Source organism: Strongylocentrotus purpuratus, unplaced genomic scaffold (assembly GCF_000002235.5).
Source record: "Strongylocentrotus purpuratus isolate Spur 01 unplaced genomic scaffold, Spur_5.0 spur5_scaffold_10, whole genome shotgun sequence".
Taxonomy (NCBI): Eukaryota; Metazoa; Echinodermata; class Echinoidea; order Camarodonta; family Strongylocentrotidae; genus Strongylocentrotus; species Strongylocentrotus purpuratus.
In genome coordinates, this window is record NW_022145595.1 from 14,406,803 (window position 1) to 14,413,073 (window position 6,271).

The window sequence follows — 6,271 nt, forward strand, 5'->3', positions numbered from 1 at the left end:
AAATATTGGGGGGGGGGGCTCAATGATCTCTGAGCCCCCCCCCCCCAATATTTTTTTTCTGCGCCCCCCCCCCCCCAATCCCCCTCCCCCCGATTCCTAAGCGTAATTACAGTTCAATGAAGTCTATTTTTTAAACTTAAAGGGATTGGCTAACTTTGTTTTAGGTTCTGAAACAAAAAATCCTGGAATGATAGTTAGGGCTAGTTCTGATCGGAAAACGACCCAAATATCGGAGTATGGCAAGCTGCCCCAGGGCCTTTTCATATATACGGATCAGAGAAAAAATACTTTAAACATTTCGGGGGTTACTTTTATGACTTTCGGGGGCTCTTTTTGGCATTTCGGGGGCTAATTCACCCCGAGCCCCCGTGTTTTTTTCCTCCTGATACGGATAAGTGAGTGCCCTGATGGGTCTACTTCTAACTCGTGTTTTTAGCCCTTCTTTCTTTACTTTTCCCTTTCCTTTCTTTTTTCTTTCCTTTCATTTCCTATTTTTTCAAAGAGGGGGGGGGGGGGCGGGTCCATCGCCCCCCGTATATCCGCGCCTGAGTGACACCCACACAACTAACCTTATTTATTACCGAATAAAAAAAATGAAGAAAGAGCCCCTCGACACCATAGGTGTAAGTATTCAGCCAGTTCCTATCCCCCCCCCCCACCAATATAAACTTTAAAAGTGATTATTTTTTTCTAATTTTTGCTCATGTAACCGTAATTAAATGCCCATACCCCTGAGCTAATTCCGGAGGCTCTGCCCCCTGGACCCCATCTTGGGCCCTAAGGCTGGCCCCTGGATGCTAATCTGACCTTAATTGTAATGTCTAAAACCCCTGCGCTTCCGGGGGCTCCGCCCCTTGGACCATACGCCAATTAGTGACCTGCCAGTGTCATGAATATGGTATTAAAATATGCTCATCTGACCGTAAGTACGAAGCCACGTACAATCGATTACAACAGTAATGTGGGGCCAATATCACGAGTATGCCTTCATAGAATAAATGTTTTAAAGAAAATATTCACTTCTACTTTCAAAAGGACTGGCCCATTTGCTTTAAAAAATTGTAAAGAGTTATTATTATGTAATTTCTAGAAAAAATGCCAACCACATGATTTACAATGAGTCTAAATACATTGATTTGCCGAGTTTCTTCCTTTTTATCAAATATACACGTAAAACAATGGGGGGACAGACTGCGCGGATAGCAATCCGCACGGATCGTCCCTCGGACGATCCGTGCGAGCAGAAAACCCGCATATTATGTCCGACGGACAAACGAAACTGGTAGGACAAACGGCCCGGTCACACCGGCCGGCGTATTTTTTATTTACACGCTAGCGAGGGGAATTTCTCGATTAATTCCAATGAAACCGCTTAAAATTCCAATTTACATCCAGGAGAAAGTTTGCTTAACTTTTTCTTGAAACACTTGAACGGTTATGGAAACTGTTTGTGTTTCTAATCTCCAAATATTAATATTATTCTGCATCAAATATAAAACATTGATTTCTACTGTGATATGTAAAGGCACGAACTTACGTTAATACATACACATATTTTTTTTGTAACCAAGAAGGTGCACCATGGTAATACATTTAACAAACACATGAACATGTTACCTAGACAACTCATCACCATAGCCATTGTAAAACCATATATTAATGATACATGTAAAATATAGATTGAAGCAATTCTCGTCGATTGGCTGTATCCTGAGTGTGATTTATATAATGGATTTTGAGTAACATTTGCATCTACCTGTAGTTGAAGAATAGATACAGTGTATAACATCAATTAAGTTGGAGTTCAATTGGAAGGAAGTAACGAGGAATATTGAAGCAAGGGAGACTGGGAGATGAGGAAAGCAGGAAGTTAGAAATTGAGAGATTACTCGCGTGATAGCCTTGCATTAATGAATCCTTTATATAATGTTGTCTTGAGAGAAAGTAGACGATTTTTTTTTAAATTGGAGATTAGTGCAAGCATTAGATATATTGGAAATAGAATTAATGAGAAAGTTATTTTTATCGAGATCAATACATGGGGGGGGGGCACCATCAAAATAGGGCACTTTCTGGAATATAAGGTGCACCTACAAAGGGAAACATCAAAATGTAAATCTACCCTATTAAGACATTGATAGACGTACGCGTAACGCATGTCACACACAGAAAAATGAGAAGAAAAGAAAGAATAATTTTTTTTTTTAAGAAGATAGAGGAAAAAGAGAGAGACAGAGAGAGGGAGAGAAAGAAAGAAAGAAAGAAAAAAGGAAGAACATGAAACTTAACTTTACACTTAGGCCTACATATTACATTTCCGACTGAGTTGGCTCGATATGTGCTTAAGTAGTCTGCGGACGAAAGTACAACAATACGAAAACAGAAGTTATATGAAATTGTCTTTAAGAGAGAAAGAGAGGTTAAATTCTAAAATGAAATGAAAGGGGTTATGTGACTCTCAAGGAGGAAATTACAATTTCTATCGCTCATGACGACTATTTGGAATTTCCTAATTTTTTTTAAAGTTCAAGAACTTCCTGGGGCTCCGCCCCATGCAAGACTCCCGGCAACAGCAAATTATTTACACAATTTCTTGCTGTCTGCTGCCTCGAGATCACTGGAGCGAAGAAAGGTAACATATAGCAAGAATCCCTATTCAGTGAAGGATTTATCCCTTTTATTATTAAAGACTCCCGACAAAGGCTCTCCCTGCAAAATTGGAGAGAGTTTTATGTAGTTTAAGCTTCTAACAACCACGCCCGTGGACCTTTTATTATTTACACAAAGGTAAAAGTGTATCGCAAGAATCCCTATTCAGTGAAGGATTCATCCTTTTTATGCAGATGCTTCTTCTACCATTCTTGACCAGAAGTGCGTTTCAAACTCAATGATATGGGCATCATCCCATTGAATGTTGTGTCCAGTGTTACGGGTTTGTTTTGCTACTTGCTGCCTAATCTGAGGGCTCTGTTGTGCTCTTTAAAAAGAGGACACAATAGGGGCGGCGCAATTTAAATATCAAGGAATGTATTAGAGTTCATTTCTAAAATGAAATGAAAGGGCTATTTGACTCTCAATAAAAACTCTAATCCATCCCTTGAAATTTAAATTGCACTGCCCCCATTCAGTGTGCCATTTTCAAAGAGCACAAAAAGGCTTCAGATTGAAGATTCCATCTCATAAAATCGTCTATAAGAGAGAAAGAGAGTTTATTTCGAGAGAAAAAATGAAATGAAAGGGCTATTTGACAAGAGTCCTTTCATTTCATTTTAGAAATAACCTCTTTTTTCTCCTAAAGACAATTTCTCTCTTGAAAAGGCTCTGCCAGACCCCTCAAGCTCTGCCATGTTGTATGGATCCATTAGAAAGCAAAATAAGCCTACTCAATAATTGATATATATTAAAACGTCATAGCCAGGGCTCAAATTAATTTTTTGTCCACGGGGGCTCTTCCCCCCCCAAAAAAAAAGAGCCCCCGTGAGCCTTCTCACGGGGGCTCTTTTAGTACTGACGGGGGCTCTTTTTTATACAAATATCCATTGAATTGGTACCTACATGTATGATACTCCTCAATTATTTGCTATTTCATCATTATCATTCCAATCAGCATTTTCCCTCTTACAAATTTACAAGCTACATAGCTGTTACTGGCCTGTGTATATAATATATACGCATACAACACTGATCTTTATGATGTCTTTAACGTGACATATCTTCTTCTCCCCTTGCAAACGAGAAAGAAAACAAGGTCATTAAAAGGGATTAAGCGACAAATAATGATTGTGATTCAAATTGATGCGAATATTATTTTGTTTGAATAAGCACTGCTATTCACCCGAATCTTCTTTGTACAAACAACTTTTACAAATCTCAGTCATGCTTACTGAGTTGAGACTCATAGCGATTCATCCAAATAAGAAATCCAAGTAAGAGGCATTTTGAAAGTTTTAAGAAAATTCTTTCAAATTCCAGGATATTGGGTGTTCTTTTTCAGGAAACTCTATTTAAACGAGTGGAAGCACTAGCGGTTCTGTTTTTTTAAACTGTAACAATTCTCATTTAACAAGTGTCATTTCGGACCTTACAGCTTTCATAGAAATCGCTTCTGGACCGTCAAAGAAAAAGTTTGAGAACCCCTGGTCTACGCATTATACACATCAGGACCAACTTGACAACTTGACAAAAATGTGAGGGAGGTTCGACCCCCCCCCTCCCCCCCTCCCCCCTCCCCCTCCCCCCCCCCTCCCCCCCCCCCCTCCCCCCTCCCCCTCCCCCCCCCCCTCCCCCCCCCCTGCGTACGCGCCTGCATGTGCATCCCTTCCTCCTTATTCCCTTATCCATCGTTACGGTCACTACCATTTGAGTTGGGCCGGCCCCCTCCTTAATAACGACTCCAAAGCCATCAAGAATGACCCCATAATTTATAGATTACCATTCTGCCGTTCTTTGGAGGGGCCGGGCGCGGCCTTTTCAGAAGTGTTTCTACACTAACCTTTTCATGCACTCCGGCTTAACATAAACAAGCATGCTAAGATTGTTTTGAAAAGAAGCATAATTTCGACCCAGTTTCGCATAACCTAAAAATAAGAATACGGCCAGTCACCCCTTCCCCCTCCCCCTCCCCTCAATACATCCGCCTTCACGCACCCCCTTCCCCTTGTCTTTCCCTTATTCGTCGTTACTGTCACTATTTTTTAGTGCCATTTCGTTGTCTTTCTTTCTCCCCGGCTCCTCTCTTCTTTTTCTTTCCTCTTTTTTGAACTCTCTCTCTCTTTTCTTTACTTTTTTGTTCTCTTTTCTTTTATCTTCTCCTTTTTCCCCCTTTTTTTTCCCTTCTTTTTTTCTTTCTCTTTTTTCCTTCTCAATTTTTTTTGCTTCGCCAATAGGGGGGGCCGCGGCCGTTTCGGCCCACCCCTGGATCCGCCACTGCATGTACTTTGAGAAATCATGTAAACAGCTCACCGAGTTTTCCCCATGAGGAATTTATAGTGCTTCATTTCTTTCTTGAAATGACGCATAGAATGCCACACCCTGTTTAGCTGGAGGGACTGTGTGCAAAGCAGCCATTATCTGCAAACAGTGGCGTAGACAGGTTCGTACACCTGGGGGGGATGACTCAGGGGCGGATCTAGCTTTTTGCTAAGGGGGGGGGTTGACCAAAATAATGACGATGCGGAGCATCGTCCACGAGCCGCGAAGCGGCGAGCCGATTTTTTTGGGGGTGTTTATTTGAACCCCGTAAGTGATGTTTTCCTGGCATCTATTAACACAATGGAGACCATAAAAAGCAGTGCATGATAACGTCTTTTTAAATCAAGTAACAGTTAAATACACAGTTATATCCAGAGTTATCATGTGTTTGGTTAAGTTACCAGATGAGTTGAATATCTTCTCACAATATTTGCACTTGAAAGGGTTTCTCTCCAGCGTGCGTTCTTTTTTCTTTCTTTTTTTTTGTTTTTTTTTTTTTTTGTTTGTTTTTTGGGCCGACCAAGGGGGGGGGGTTTAAACCCCCTAAACCTCCCCCCCCCCCCCGTAGATCCGCGCCTGTTTAATCTTGTGGTTATCTTGTGGTTTCCAAACCACAAGATAACCTTTTTCTTTTCTTTTTTTTACCGTCTGAATTGGCTTTCACCGTGTGAATGCGGCTAATAACAATAAACACAATTACAATAATGATGAGGATTATTATTATCATCATCATAATTATTATTATTATTAATATTATAATTGTTATCATTAATATTATTACTATTATTATCATCATCATTATGACTTATTAAGTAAGCAAATATCATTTCCCAAAACCTGGGGGGGATGATTGTACATGCCATCCCCCCCACCTTGTGAGGTGGGGGGGGATGCATCCCCCTCATCCCCCCCGTTGTCTACGCCCCTGTCTGCAAATCATGAAACAAACTGCAATATCAAAGTGAATAAAATTTTACGAGCAGTAGGCGTACTTAAATTTGAAAAACAAGTTTTGTATTGAATATAAGTCTAAATACACGTATAGATTTATACTTTTCTGTGTTCATCGTTACTTGCATGCTGATTGTACACATACGATTTAAATTGTAGGCGTTGAAATGCATCTGAGATTGTATTAATGAAAGCACAGTGGATGCAGGCGCGTACGCAGGGGGGGGGGGGTAGGGGGTTGAACCCCCCCCCCCCCTTTGGTAATTTTATGTGTGTATTTTTGAGGAAAACCCCCCTAAACCCCCCCCCCCTTTTTTTTTTTTTTTTATTATAAAAACAAAAGTGTCCT